This window comes from Rhagoletis zephyria, unplaced genomic scaffold (genome assembly GCF_001687245.7).
Source record: "Rhagoletis zephyria isolate East Lansing unplaced genomic scaffold, Rhagoletis_zephyria_1.1 Rzeph_scaffold_00767, whole genome shotgun sequence".
NCBI lineage: Eukaryota > Metazoa > Arthropoda > Insecta > Diptera > Tephritidae > Rhagoletis > Rhagoletis zephyria.
In genome coordinates, this window is record NW_016157851.1 from 80,087 (window position 1) to 97,180 (window position 17,094).

A 17,094-nucleotide genomic window follows, 5' to 3' on the forward strand; every position below is an offset into this window, starting at 1 on the left:
GTGAAAAATTATTAAAGTGTGTTTGCATTGTTCAACTTTGCGTTTAACATTTGCGTTCAACTCAGCGCAGGGTTGCACGAAAAAAAAAGTTGAATGGCTAAAAATATCAAAATATGAAAAAATATCAAAATATTCGCCATAAAAAGGTGTTTGCATTGTTCAACTTTGCATTCAACTTTTGGTTGAATGGCCTTTCAACTAATCGCTTTCAACAAAGTTGGTCGCCAGCCAACATTTAGCCATTCAACTTTTTTTTCGTGCAACTCTGCGTTGAGTTGAACGCAATTGTTGAACGCAAAGTTGAATAATGCAAACACTGCTTTACCTGGCGGTAGCTGAAATGAGCACTTTGTATTTCGTTTTGGTGCGTCAACCTATAATTCTCGGCAAAATCAATTTGAAGAACGAGCTCGGAAGGCTTTAAGTTAATTTTTGTTTCCTGAAAATATTTTTGCTGAGCTCTTTTTACAAAAAAATGGGTTTTAAATGATGGTAATTTAGTTTCCGTTTCAGTGACTTAAGAGCGAAATACACCACACAAGCGGCTTGTCAAACATTCTTCAAACCTACTTTTCCCATTTCGCCACACACCATGCAAACATGACTCGTTCAAGCAAAGAATTTTAGTTTTCTTCCAGTTCGCAATGCTAAATATTATGGTTTTCTTTCATTTTCCTCTCTTACGTCCTTACTCGGTGAAAATTTCGTTGCGAATGAGGCGATTTTGCTATACACAACGCAAGCGGTTTGATCAAACATCAACATGGCGGCCAGAAAATCAAAAAATTTTGATTTTTTGCTCAAATTTCCCTCAGCGGCTTGTCAAACCTTCAAGCACCCCCATACACAGCACAAATGGCTTGAAGCAAAGGGAAATTTCGCTTGGTTTGTCAAACCGCTGTGTGGTGTATTTCGCTCTTAAGTCAGATAAAGTTGAAGTTGTATTTGACAGAGCTACGTGGTTATCTATTTTACGCCATTGTTGCCAGTTGACTTCATCTTCCATATTAGCCAAATATGCAAGAGGAATAAATTGATCTTTTAAATCTGTTCGACACTTCTTACAGTTACTTGTCATGCAATATTCATTCTGAATATCGCAGCAAACTGCTTTAAGAAATGTTTCAAAATCTCTGGGAAAAGATGGAATACTTTTCGAGCAGCTTTCCAAAAGAAAGCAGAAATTTGCATGATACTTGCAAACACACATATTGTGCGGCATTTTATTCACTAACTGGACATGGCGAAGTCGCATTTTAAAAAAAGTTGATTTGCGTACCTCTTCACTGGGAAAATCTTTTTTAAACAACTCATATGATTCAGACACCGTAATTAACACAAAGCGCTTAGCTACTAATTTGCCTTCAATTATAATGGTGTCTTTCTTTCCCGAAGCTTGCACACTAATATTATCATTCTGATAAAACTCATTGATCGCATTAATTAGGCTTTCTGGCACGGTTCTGCTGGATTGGTTAACGTTTTTCTTTTCTCCAATGTGCTTATATTTTTTTACCAGGACTTCAAGAACTTTTAGCCTTCTGTGCATCTTTTGGCATCGCTTTCTCCACTTTTTTAACAGCTTTCGCCAAGGTTTGTCTACATTCGTAAGGTACGTTTTGGCTTTGACGTGCATATGACATTCCATTTTCTAAGAGTTTTTGGCGCCTCTCTCGTTGTCGTATGCGATTATATTTCCGTTGTTCTTGAATTATATCTTCTTTGCCTTCAGCCTGTGCTCTCCACGTCTGTCTAGCTTTCCGCATTCTTTCCTTGTTTTTTAATTTATAGTTTTGTAATTTTGTTTCATCATCCTTTAACCTTTCTCTCCACCGTTTACAGTTCGCCTTATTTTTCTCGCCGCCGTTTTTACTCATCTACATTAAAAAATTTTATATTTTGTATTTACATATACTAATAAAGATATTTTCGAACGCAAATTTATTTTGAATCTGTACATTTTACACTTACGATGTCGCACGCTACAAGCTTTAAATAAGTAAAAAGAGCAAAGCGCTGATTATTTTCCAGCAAAGTTTTGTTTATTTAATTTGCAATAAAAATATCTATTTGTTACTAATATTTGATGCAAATTGTACAAATACCTTCGTCTCACTGATAACAAATGTTCTTTTTCAATGTCGCGCGCGACATCGAGTTATACGGTAAATCAAAGAAAAAATTTACCGTAATTGGCAATCGCATCATTCCTTTTACATTTTTCTTATATTCTTTACATATAAACCGAGATTTAAAAAAGCAAATGTCACGGCATAATATATCTCATCAAGATCATTAATCAAATAAAAACATGCAACAGAAAGGTTTAAAACGGAACTTTTGCACTGCTTCGACTTTGCATTCGAATATTTCAAAATGTGGTATGTACAAATGTAAAATTTGTTTACATTAGTTACAATATGTTAAAACAACATAATTTTATAGACTTTGAATTTTTTGGCTTCGGTTAACATTTCTGTGGAAACGCCGATATACTTTCACGAATTTCAAGTTTTATTAAGAAATTTGTGTAAAGTTTTAGTATGCATTTTTGTAGCCTATTCAATTTTAGTATGATAATGTGCAAGTTTGAATTAAAAGTCAACTGTAGTAGGCTACACGTAAATTTGAATAGTTACAAAACTGCATTCCCAAAAAGTTTCTAAAAAATCTGCATTTTCGTGAACTTTGCGTAAAGTATTAAAGCATTATTCATAAAAAATAAAAAAGGTTTATAAACTGAAAAATTTATGAAAATGTCATTTTATTAAGCTCTTTAAACCTACTTTATTTTTTATGAATAAGGCCACTAAACCTTCACTTATTTGGTTTATGTTATGCAACAGAGTACACGCAATTGCGTTTATTTTAAGTGATAGACAAAATTGAATGATAGTAATCCATATAAGCAAAGAAAGCAATGGAAGAAAAAATTTAAAAAGTGTGCGTTTTAAAAAGAATTCGATACTACGAGTACTTTGCAAAGTATCGATTAAAATCACCAAATAAGGTATCGCTTATTAAAGTACTCATTTTTATAACCTCAGTATCGATACTTACTCAATATTGATAGTATCGTTCGAACCCTAAGCACATCACTAATCTGTAAGTTTTGTTGTTGAGCTTGTCATAATTAGTTTTGTGTATCTTTAATGTAAAAAGAAATATTTTATGAAATTTAAATTTACTATTTGACAAATCACCGGTAAAATAACGTGTGTAAAAAAGAATGGCGTATTTCATATCTTAATATGTAAAATTAATTAACTTTATAGTAGTGGGCTTCAATTTGTACGGTTGAAAACAACATGTTGCTTTTCTGTTTCCAATTAATTTCTCCAAAGGCGTAGAACACAGCGTTTTTTGTGATAATACATTTTTTCTGTTAAACATATCGATGGTCCGGTGCAATAACGACACAATTCAAAAGCAATAAAAAAAATACTGTCTACTGTTAAGTTTCTCATGTCTCTAATCCTCGTCGAATCCATGTCTGATCTTCAGTGTTTAGTTTAGCAATCCTTCTGGAACAAATGCAGTTGGGCTCCAAATCTCAAAAAAAAAAAAAATATTTTGGATTCGATAGAGATAATTGAGCTGAGTATAACGGTATACTTCTTTTTTTGGGCAAACAACAACAACAATAATTATCAAAGTTTAAAGTTCAAAATAAGCAATTTTTGAAATCAAGATTTCTTAAAAACGGATGGATGGATCTTGAAAAGTTTGATCTCATTTAATAGGAAATTTGATTCGCGTACTTGTACGTTTGTATACGTACTTTATATATGTGTTGTATAATTCTTACAAAAATTGAATTAATGTAAAATAATTATAAAAAAACGGAAAATTTTAGTAGACGGGCGGCAAATTCTAGAAAAAAGGGGGATGAGGGGGGGTAGGAATAGGTAAAAAATACCCCCTTTTTTCTAGCAACCCTATAGTTCTTATATAATTTATTGTTAAAGTTTTCATATAAACGATGAACAAGATAGCAGAATAACATACAACTTGGTGCTACCAGACTGGAATTTTGAATAATAAAAGGGGATTTTTAATTCGGAATTTTCACTTAGTAGAATTCTCCTTTCTGTTTTGCGAAGAAAAGGAGCTGAACACCGTTTGCAGAGAACACCTTTCTACGTAGGCGGCCTTCGGCCGCACTTCGGGATTATAACCCTCAAGCAGTAGAATTCTCCTTTCTGTTTTGCGAAGAAACGGAGCTGAACACCGTTTGCAGAGAACACCTTTCTGCGTAGGCGGCCTTCGACCGAACTTAAAGCAAACAAATCGGGCGGGACCAACACCGCCTACGTCATGGGCAATATTTTTGCACAGGGGTTCGTGACCGGAACCCCTCATTGATAATAATACACGCCCAGAATAAAAGTAGCGGTAAATTTTCATTTTCTTTTGTATTCCTTTTTAAACATTGCCTTCTTTTTATGTATTGTTTTGTACAATATGGCAACACATGTTATGTGTCAGTTTGCAACCATGTGTTATTGTAAATATGGGTGCAATTCAATGTATTTTACAAGTCGATAAAAGTTGAATTAAAGTGATTTATATACAAGATAAAATAAAATAAGAGTGTGTAAAGTATTAAGTACAGTGTTATGTGCATTTATCTATATGAAAGTATGTGACAAATGCAGTGTTTGTTAAGGAAACCAAGTGGAACGACTTAAAAAATTTTAACAATAAATAACTTATAAAAAATTATATTGTTTATATTTTTTAGTTATACATGTTTTAGAGGATACCTCCCTTAACATCCTGACCAAGTTTCATTTGTTAATTCGGTAATTCTCTAGGGTGGGGTAACCACCCCTAAAAAAGGTGTGGAAAAGTCGGGAGGGGTACCAAACGACGCGTTTCGGCCCCTCTAATAACAATCCGGAGCGGGGGAGATAATATTATTAACCATTTAAAAGTTATGAACAAAAAACTTGTTAAATTTCGTTGTATGAGCAATTACCACGTCAAAAATGCACTAAATCACCAGTTTCCACTTTTAAAACTCTACTAAAACGTTTCCGGTTATTATTTTATGCAAATCAAACCATTTATTCACTTTTATTTTATATATTTCGTTAATAAAACAGAGTAAACAAACTGCGCCTGCTAAAATTATTATAACCTCAAATCGCTGGTATTGCCACTTTGTTTCACATTTCATTTGCGCTATTATACTCAGTTTACACTTTCATCTAAATAAGACATTGTAACCAAAATATAATAGCAAATTTCGCTATACCATCGCGCGGTTTTTTATTAAAAATTTTCGTTATTTATCGAAGTATTGGTTTTTATGGAAAAAGCGACGCAGGCGAAAATTTTTAATAAAAAATCGCGCGATTATTTATATATATATTAAACGAAAGAAGATACCGAAAAGCATTGAACAGTGCACACATCTCATAAGGAAAAGTGAATTATTACGAAATACTAATACAGTGGCAGCACTATAGCTAATTTGGAATCTCGCGTTTCAGCTCGCAAAGATTAGGTTTGTTCGTCGAAAATCCAGCAAGAATTATCCAACACTCAAAATATCAGAGAGTAAGAAAAAAATTCTCTCAAATTCTCTCTCATGTTGAGAAACTGGTTCACTGGTGCTTCTCAGTCGTTTGCAGTTATAAGCGATAAACTTACGCATAATAAACACGACGTATTTGTTTTTGTTTTAAGCCTTTTAATCGAAATTAAAAAAAATTATAGGCATTTTTCAAATATTTTAATATTTTCTGATGGAAGCTGCGCTCAATTTAAAAATAAATACATTTTGACAAGCTTGAATGACATTATTAAACAAATTGGATGTATATATATGGAATGGAATTTTTTTGCTAGTTCTCACGGAAAGGGAGCCGTTGATGGAGTTGGAGCCGTCACTAAAGAAAAGTGTGGCAAATAACAAAATCTAAAAACGTTGTTTTACCAGATGCACTATCGTTTTATCAATGTGCACAAAACAACACAAATGGAATTAAAATGAATTTTATGCCATCTGCTCAAATGGAAGGAAGTGAAAAATGTTCCAGGTATATCCCAGTTGCATTCGTTTTGTTGCGATGGCCAACAGTTAGAAGCAGCTAGGACTGCATATTCCATTAAAAAAACTTTATTTGACATTAGTAATACTATTTTCAGTTAAGTTAGTTTCCGTTCTTTGTTTTTACATAGTATATAAGATGAATATACTTATTTTTGTTTTTCTTTNTTACTCTCAACCGAACGCAAAGAAGTTTCCCTTCAAAAACGTTTAATGGAAATATTTAACATTATAATCATTGTGTTTTAATTTTCGAAACAGGGGGTCGTATTCTTGTTTTTGTACGAATCGAAAATTTAAATTTTATAAAATTTTATAGGAAAATTGCACGATTTTCGATTCGTACGAAAACAAAAATGCGCCCCAATATGCATGTACATATATGTATATTAGACTGTCCCAAGAATATATGGAAAAAATTTGTTTGCAAATTTTGATATGCATCCCTTTACATTTGTGATTTTTAGCCTAAATAGCATATGTATGAAGTTTTATGACCGTAGGATAACGATCACCCGTGCAGATTTTTAGTTGAAGTTTTAGTTAATAATTTGAATTAATCGTCCATGAAAACTTTGGAAATGCGAAGAGTTCGATATGTTTTTTTCCATACTTGAACGTATTTCTAGTAAATCTGCATCTTTAAATTTTTAATAGGACGGCACGATTTCTCCCACGGACATCGAAAAAACTAATTAAAGGCAAATATCCTTTTGCAATTTTTATCCTTCTAAACCCTCATATATATATATATATATATATATATATATATATAGGATTTAAATTAAACAAAGATTCTTCAAAATGCATTCAAAAGTAAAAATCTTGAATCAAAATATTTTTAAAGAACATATTTGAAAACTAAAGTTATATTTAATCTTGTTTTGACTTGAGCTGCGCAAAGATTATTCTAACAACTTTTACTGCATGTCGGCACGGGTTGCCGTTGTCCGAATTGCATACGATTTTATTCGGATAGTTTTTAAGACAAAACCAATCAAATGAGGGGGTACGCGTTAAAAGAAACAGCTTTGGCTTTTCCTATCGATATTTATGTGCCCCCATTGCATATTTTAGGAAAACTTCATGCGCTTTGAGGCAGTTCAAAATATTTTTTTTTTTAACAAAAAATACGGGTATTCTCTTTTTAAATTTAGAAAAATATTATTTTAAACTTTTTTTTACCACCCTAATGTACGTATACATACATATGCAAATGATATAAGAGCGTTTTAAAGATTGCATACTCTAATATGCAACTTACAAGGAATGTTCATTCATATGTAAGCACATCATTTCTGATCTCACTGTGCTTGATCACTTTTTTCGATCATAAATCATTCTACTTCCGATCTGCCATATGCGCCCACAGTGCCAGCACACGTCAGCCTCTGTAAACCTCATTGACGGACAAAAGAAACAAGTTAAAAAGCAATAACATACAAGCAAAACAACTAAATAATAAGGATTAATAAGAGGTGGTATAAATGTCAAATTAAAAGCTGATGGTCATCATTCAAAATCGAACGAACCAAATTGACCCAAAGAAAATGTGATTAATATTTGTTTACTATTTTAAGCCTCTGGCCGCATGCAGCTAAGTTTGCAATATACAACAAATCAGAAGTTCCTATTATGTGTTTTGGTGTGAATGTTAAAAAACAAAAACATGCTAAATGATTTGTTTACACGCCTAAACTTTCCTAAAACTAAAGGCATCGTTTAATAAAATTTTTCGACTTTCTTTTGAAAGGCATACGTATGTAAATGTATTAGAGAGCAGTGTCTCGCATTAGTATGTGAAGAGGTTGTGGCGGCATGAGGGCAAGAGATGTGCTTGCGACACGCATGAGCAGAGATGGAAGAAATAAATCTTCAAGCTGTGTGCACTTGGAATCAGTAGGCCCCTGCAAACAAGCCACTAAACAGCAACAAAGTGTATACTTACATACATACATATACATAAATGTAGAGGCATATGCTTAGTAAGCAACGTGGCAAAGAAATTCTTTAAAGATCAGTGCGATTTGAGATGATCAGAATGCTGCGACCACTGTGGCGGCGACGCAGTCGGAAACACGGAACACATAAGTTGCACAATCAACTCAATGGTGTAGATTATACTGGCGGAGGAACTGTAAGTTTGGATGAGGAAGGTCGATCCCGGGGTCGACGGCACACAAAGTGGTGGCAAAAACGCAACATTGGGTTAATTTGTTTCGGAAAAAGAAAATTAATCAAATCGTAAAGGAATTCCTTGCAATGATAAATGATTCCTATAGAAGTGAGGCGACATGATGCGACAAATGATATTACGATTGCGATTGCCACAGGGTTTGTTTGATACGCATAAGCCAACGAGACACCCGAAAACTAGCTGGATATGTATACAAGTACGATTAAGTGCCTCTATGTGAAAGTATGTGTAAGCATGAAATTTCTATCTATTCTATATTTCTAAACTTGACTAGCTGCATGTAGACATGTTCCATTTAGGAGCAACAGGTGGATGCTGCAGGCGGTAGACCTATGTATGTATGTATGTACATACATATCGTCGTTTAAAGTACAAAACCGCGTATCGTGATTCTGCAAAACCGCGTAGCTGACATTGGCTGCCAAAAATTGGATTTGCTCACACAAGCTCTTGGCTCAATCCTTATCCATTCGTCCTGAAATATACTAGGCAGATATGCGATTGCTTTAAAAAAAGAGAACTATTTTGAAATATGAGTGTTTTTACGCCCTAGAAAATAATTTCTACAACTTCACATACGATGTTTTGCATTTTGCTGATACGCGGTTTTGCATTTTGTTGATACGCGGTTTTGCACTTTAAACGACGATATGGTACATGCAGCCACATGAGTTATACTTACATACATGTATGCATATATGAGTTTGTGATTGCATAGTAGAAATTGTAAAAAGTTTCATTAAAAATAAAGTGTGGTAAACATAAAAAAGTATGTACATTGAAGAGGAAGAGAAGAAGAGAGAAATACTTGCTCAATTCAATCATTAATCAAATCCTCATGAAAAGATGTTATTACTGTCCGCAAATGGTAAATGAACTTCAAGAACTCCAAACAAACAACATTCAAACAAACTGAATTTGTGAGCCCTGCAAAAACTGTAACATGCCAACAATGGACAACGGAAACTTTTCTACCCCACACAATTAGGAAATTCCACCACTCCCGCCAGACCTAAAGCATGTGTTCGACACCTCCGTCTACTCCCTTCACTTTGTTTTGCATTTTTGCCTATTTTAACTATTAAGGTTTGTATTTCACTCATCTTAGTGCCATTCCTGTTGCACTTTGCGTGTTATTTTTGGGCGGGCGAATTTTGGGTGGCTTATTGTTTTGGTACTTGTACTCTCTTTCGATTTTTTCAGTAAGTTTTTGCATTTGATGTTGGGCTTTTGATGAAAAATGGAAATTATGTCAAAAAGTAAATTGATTATTTCGCTTTAAAGCGATTTTTCAATTTATAATGCATGTTCCTTGTCAACAGAAATGCGCGCGAAAGCATTCCGCACCTTGTGTCACTTTCATTTGAAATGTGGTTAAAAATATTGAAATAAATAATTACTGAGATGATGTTCAATGCTAGATTCTCCTAAATGCGTAAACCTTGACATTCTTGAAACATTTTCAACATTTCTTAGAATGAGATGATTATGTGAATGGATACAAAATTTATTATTTTTGTTTGTGGTGTCTATGATCGCGCTGATTGCCCCAGCTTGTAACATTGCACATATACACCTTCTTCAGATGATTTAGGCGACCAGGATCTTTATCCGAAAATTCTGTGTACAATTCATGAAGATTTCAAATACATAAGTACATACCATACTAAATATGATGATTTTGTTCTAAACTGACACACGGTGCATACATTGACGTGGAATAAAGCAGCTACAACATTTTTCGCACATCCATTCGGCTTTGTTAGCGGACTTTAAGGCTTTTTGAGCTAGTGCTATTTAAGAGAAGTTTTAGCTGCGCACTCAAGTGAAATGACATTATGTGCCAACTGTGCGGGTGCTGAAATTCGCCAGAGTGTTTCATGTAGCAGCTGATGTTGCATGCTTGATTTGGAGTTTCATTAAATTTTAGTGCAAATGTGTGAGACGAATTCAAGCGCAAGTGTTAGTGAATTTAAAGCATAGCTACACAAATTTTCAGAAGAAAAAGGTGAAAGATTTAAATCGGTTCGTATTTTATCGCTAGTATTAATTTTTCATAAATATTATAATATAATTATTATAACGAATTGTTGTATTTTAACTAAAATGTATGAATATCTTTAAAGTTCAAAAGTAACTAATCCTGTTGTAGAATATCTAAGGTGGTTGTAACTATGCAGATGAAATTAAAATTAATTTATTACAGTCTGAATTTAACTGCAGGCTAAAATATTGCATTAAGATTAAAAAGATTCGAATAAAAACTTTGTTAATTTTACGAAACTTCTACAATCGCTTGTTGGCTTGGCGAGACTGAACACACTGCGCCAATTGCTCCTATACTTTGATTGAATCAATTCAAAAACAATTCTTGCTTTTTGAATTGCGTGTTTTTAACTGGGATTCAGACTACAATCTCCCCCCTTACACAAGTCGTCTAAAGCTTATAAATTTGCCTACACTCGCAAATCGTAGAGAAATGCTAGCTATAAATTTTATCGTAAAACTAATGACAGGCTTAATTGATAGCTCCGCCCTTCTGGCTGAGGTAAATTTTAAGGTTCCCTCTCGAGTGTCAAAACACTTTCGACCACTGTTTTTGAAAACTAATTTTGAACTAAACGAATCATTCCGTTGTTTATGTCAAGATTTTAACTCTTATTTCAGCACGTTTGACATATCGGAATCGATTTTTACCATAAAGAAAACTATCATTTCCACTCTCAATAATTGAAATACTATCTTTAGCATATCCAATCAGCTGATGAATTTCATTGTGTAGCTGAACAGTTTTACATCTCGACACTTAACAAACAAACAAAAAGGGACATGGCTATCCGTACGAAATGTAGACATTTCCCTTGCTCCCCCTTGCTTTTTTTGTCCGACCATGGGTGCTGACAGAGATGTACTCGCGGTCCCGCGATCGATCAGTTATAATTAGGGATGTGCCGGATAGAGATTTTGCGGGATAACCGGATTCCGGATATTTATTTTTTTTTGTTTAGCTAGATTATCTGCTTTTTCGAGCTGAACTATCCAATACGTAATTCGGAATACAAAATTTCTCCTCTGAAATCCAAGTTGTGTTATAATCCTGTATTAAAAAAATAACTTCTCCGCCTGTAATCCGGATTTATCAATTATTTTTGGCAAATAGAGAAGAAACGTCGGAAACAAAAGATAAACAACAATGAACGCCGCTAAGAAAAAACGTATGCACGGTACCCTGGAAACAATTTCAACCCTCAAGTTGCTTCCCTTCGCCGATTCCTGTTGCTACTATTTCGGGGGACCTCACTGAATATTTTCCAAAAATAGAGAGCAAAATCCGTCGGGCGCTTTTTCTGTGGTAACTTTTACTAATGCAAATATTACACTGTCCAACAAAAATTGGAAAAAAATTTGTTTCCTAAAATGTTAAAGCTGTTTTCGATAGCCTTTTTTGTGCTGATTACGAATCTGTAAGTATAAAGTTTCCATCAGCTTTAGATTTTGAGAAAAACGTGGTCAAAGTATGAAAAAATCGCTTGTTTTGCAATATTTGAGAAGCTCTAGCAGAAAAACCAAAGGTGATAGAACCTTTCACTGGAGCTTAAACTAAAGCTAGAACTCTTGACTACTATCCATGAAAATATCATTCGTGCACCTTGACTTTATGCTCACTTATAGTCATTTGTTGAATAGCAAAAACTAATTTTATCGAAGTTTTTTGTTTAATAAATGACTGTAAGTGACCACCAAGTCAAGGTGAACGAATGGTATTTTCAGGGATAGTAGTCGAGAGTTCTATATTTAGTTCAAGCCCAAATGGAAGGTTCTATCGCCCTTCATTGTTGCAATATTTTGTAACACTTGTTTCAAAAGTCGTTTTCTTTTCTGACATCAATAAATCTAAAAAACGGGGTATATGGGGAACTAAATAATTCGAGAATATAAATCAGTTAGTATGGAGAAACCTGCTAAATCATTTGAAAAAGGCCGAATTCTAGTGAAAGCTTCTATTGAAGAGGGAGACCCGGATATTTGGCAATGCATTGGGGAAGTCGCCAACGGCTCTGACATTGATTACAGTTTTTGTAGTGATGTGGATAGCCAAAAGATGGAGAAATGGAGAAATATTTACAGCTACCGCCTATACCCAGACAAGAAGATCCTTTAATTTGGTCTAATCATAGACGGCAGTTGTGGTGTAACAGTTAGCAGTGCGCGCTAACATTCCGCAGGGCCTGGGTTCAAGCCCGGTTCAAACCAACGTTAAAAACAATAAGTTAATCGTAAAAACAAATATTTTTAAAGCAAGCTGTCTAAATATTAACGAAATCGGGCCATAAATATTTTTTTGCCAAATATATCGACTCGTGACCTACCTATCGGAAAAATTTTTTTGTGGGGTTATTCCTTTTAATGTAGTTAATATACCTTCTAAATATCAACCAAATCAGACTATAAATACGACATTTCAAATATCTCGACTCCTGCCCCACCCATCAGGTTGACTCATCTCTCGCATTGCATTGTCATACAGAGCAAGTTAAATAAAAGCTTAAAAAAAAAAGATTTTTCCTAATAGCGGTCGCCCCTCGGCAGACAATACCAAACCTCCGAGTGTATGTATTTCCGCCATGAAAACAGCTTCTCATAAAAATACAATCGCCGTTCGGAGTCGGCTNAGATTTTTCCTAATAGCGGTCGCCCCTCGGCAGGCAATACCAAACCTCCGAGTGTATGTATTTCCGCCATGAAGACAGCTTCTCATAAAAATACAATCGCCGTTCGGAGTCGGCTTAAAACTGCAGGTCCCTCCCCTTGCGTGATAATATCAATGCGCACGCCACAAATCGGAGGAGAAGCCCGCCAAACACTAACCAATGTGTAAGCACCAATCTATTATAATTATAGTCGCAAAGAATTTCCAAATTTGTTTACGCCGGCAATGAAGTATCTTCGCGAACCTCCTTCCTCAATGAACTCAAAAAGAACGTACAGTGCATCGGGTAGCATTTTTGTTGAAAACAGAAATGTGTTCTTGACCGGCAATGCGGAAATGCTTCTTTTTAAAATGAAAAATATATAAATTTTTAGATCTTAATTACTAATTAGATACTATTAAATTTGATTACAACAATTAAAAAAAAAACTGAATCTAGTTTTTTAAATAGAATCTTCTATAATCGAGATCCGGAAATCCGGCCGGATTTTAGCCAGTATTCCCCGGATAGTCGGATAACAGAAAAAAGGCCGTATAAGCCGGATACCCGGCACATACCTAGTTATAATAACTAACTTAACTAGGTGTTCTAGTTACATATATATGTAATTACCGTCACCCTCATGCCAGAAGCATGAATGCGTAAATTTATCAGTTTTGAGTTATTGAGTTGACCTAATTAAGCTTTGGACGTTTTATGTTATACCAAAACTCAGAATACCATGCGTACACGGAAACCACAGTTAAGTCTCTTAAAAAACTTTCAAACTTGATACTTAGGTACTTATTAGCTCTTAGTTGCCTAAAGTGTAAAACGCTGAGGGTGTGTTCTTCAGTGACCTAATGGTCTGATTATGCATACTTCGCATAACTTCGCCCAACTTCGCTTAAACTTCAAACTGTAATTTCGTATGTACTTTGTATGTATTTTGTATGTATTCCATTACCCAAAAATTAGCAGAACTTTTAAAAACTTAGCGATCTGTTGAGTTTAGATTTTGCTTCACATTTTCTTAAGTTACACTTTTAGTGCACTGGTACAAATGGTTGTGCGAAGTTATGCGAAGTATGCATAATCAGACCCTAACTCAAAGCACAAAACGTAAAAAAAAGAGAAATGTGAAGAGGACAAAATTTTCCCACAACTAATTAGGGTTCGAACGATACTATCGATATTGAGTAAGTATCGATACTGAGGGTATAAAAATGAGTACATTAATACTCGATACCTTATTTGGTGATTTTACTCGATACTTTGCAAAGTACTCGTAGTATCGAATACTTTTTAAAAAACACATTTTCTTTGCTTATATGGATTATTATCATTTAATTTTTTGTAGTCTGTTGCATAACATAAACCAAATAAGTTAAAGTTTAATGGCCTTATTCATCTATGCGAATTATATAAAGAGAAGTCCCATTTTTTGTAGCAGGTAATTTCGCGAACGGCTGGTCCGATTTTCATGAAATTTTGCATATAAATATCTTTCAGCAACCACCATGTTTTAGGCCAAAAAAATGTACTTTTTCCGGTAGGTGGATCAAGGACCGATCTATTCGAAAAAATCTTATTATGGTCCCATTTGCTGAAAATTTGTTACGTAGGTAGCTTTTTACTTAGATTAGCATATACGATCCTTTTTTCCGCGAAGTGGACCGATTTATTCGAAAAAATCCTATTTATGGTCAGATTTTCTTTAAATTTGGTACGTAGGTAGCTTTTCGCCTAGACTAGCATATACGATCCTTTTTTCCGCGAAGTGGACCAGGGAACGATCTATTCGAAAAAATCGTATTTATGGTCCGATTTACTTAATCTATACTAATTATATAAAGAGAAGTCCCTTTTCTTTGTAACAGGTAATCTCGCGAACCGCTGGTCCGATTTTGATAAAATTTTGTTTTAAATAGCTTTCTGCAACCACCATGTCATAGGCCAAAAAAATTACTTTTTTCCGGTAGGTGGAAAAAATCGTGTTATGGTCCGATTTGCTTAAAATTTGGTACGTAGGTAGCTTTTTTCTCGTTTCCGGGAAGTGGATCAGGGACCGATCTATTCGAAAAAAATCGTATTTATGGTCCGATTTGCTTAAAATTTGGTACGTAGGCAGCTTTTTGCCTAGATTAATATATATGATTATTTTTTCCGGGAAGTGGACCAGGAACCGATCCAATGGAAGAAATCGTATTTATAGTTCGATTTGCTTAAAATATGGTACGTAGGAAGCTTTTTGCTTAGATTAGCATATATGATTCTTTTTTCCGTGAAGTGGAAAAGAGTCCGATCTATTCTAAAAATTTGTATTTATCGTCCGATTTGCTTGAAATTTAGTACGTAGGTAGCCTTTTCCTAGATTAACATATAGGATCCATTTTTTCTTCTAATATGTTCCGTTTTGTTTGAAATTTGGCGCGTAGGCAGCTTACTGCCTGGATTAACATATAGGATAGTTTTTTTCTTATAGGTGGATCAGGGACCGATCTATTATATAGAATAGGACTGAATGTTTGTTGTACAGTTTGAAATATTTTAAGGCGCCGCAAAGCAAGCTGGTATTGGCTATTTATCGATACTTATCTATACCAATTATATTAAGAGAAGCGCCTCCTAAACGACCGAAATGATTTTAATGAAATTTTTGTTTTAAAGTCCCTGCATAGTTTAGGTTCACAACTTAAAACGCCAAGTGGCGCTGTAGTCGAGTTATTCAAAATATTCTTTGGTAACGTGAAGGGAAATATTTCTGCGAAAAAATGGCTTGCCAGGTGGCTCTGGAATCGAGTTATTACTAAAAATCGTATTTATGGTCCCATTTGCGTCATTAACAAGATGTACATTGGTAACGGTAGGGGCAATACTACTGAAAAACAGAGCCGCAAGGAGGCGCTGGAGTCGAGTTATTGCTAAAAATCGTCAAGTGTAGTCATTCGGAGACACCAGGGATCAAAATCAAATTACCACCGTTAAATCGGCCACCATAACCATTGTGATCCTTGATTTACGGCAACTAAACAAAATAAAGACAATTCTTGACGAATTCCTACAAATTCAATTGTAAGACATTTAAGGTATTTTGTCAAAATAAGTCAATGTATATTGGATTTCTGTGGACCAATGATGTTCTCTCATTTTGAAATTGCCACCACCTTTTCTATATAGATTCAAGGACGATTCACCATCGAGCCAGACCATTGTTTCCGCAAGAACTTCTTCACGGACATAACGCTTTCGTTAGATTATTTAAGACGGCAATGGAGGATATGGTTTCTTACGACCACAAAACCAAATGTAAACGTGTATTGTGGTTAACACTTTGTACCAAATATTTGAATAAAGAAAAAAATTTTGGGCGGGCGAAGTTCGCCGGGTCTGCTAGTAAAAAATAAAGTAGGTTTAAGGAGCTTAATAAAGTGACATTTTCATACATTTTTCAGTTTATAAACCTTTTTTATTTTTTGTGAATAAGGCCATAAAACTTAACGCAAATTTAACGAAAATGCAGAATTTTTAGAAACTTTTTGGGTATGCAGTTTTGTAACCTATTTAAATTTACGTGTAGCCTACTACCGTTGACTTTTAATTCAAACTTGCACATTATTATACTAAAATTGAATAGGCTACAAAAATGCATACCCAAAAAGTGTGCACAAATTTCTTAATAATTTGAAATTCGTGAAAGTATATATATATATATATATATATATAAAAAATAAAGACCAAATATTTTAAATTTCTATTGTTTTAATTTCAGGAAATAACTATATATACGATTGAAGAATAAAATAATTTTAGTATCCCAAAAAACGTATTTTAATGAGTCCGATACTGAGTAGTATCGATACTTTTTCCCTAATACTTTTAGAGTATCGATACCAAGTGCTCGATGCGAGAATGAGTACTCAGTATCGATACCAAAGTCTGAAATTTCGAACCCTACAACTAATCCAACTAATATCCTGAGCATGCAACTAAAAAGCGATCGAGTTCATATAAGGAGACGTCAGTAATAACTTGAAAACTCTGCAAGGAATATGCAGAAATCTATGAACCTTAATGAGAAAGACTTGGAAATGGAATGTATGCATTTAACAGAGTATTTGCACTAATAATGTTTCTGGAGCATACAT

The 17,094-nt window shown here is 34.3% G+C and overlaps 1 protein-coding gene across 1 annotated transcript in view; it reads right to left on the reverse strand.

The window, feature by feature from the left end:
• Positions 1-17,094, reverse strand: part of Scr (homeobox sex combs reduced) — a 173,967-nt gene that overhangs the window by 80,015 nt on the left and 76,858 nt on the right. The gene's annotated exons all lie outside the window — the stretch shown is intronic.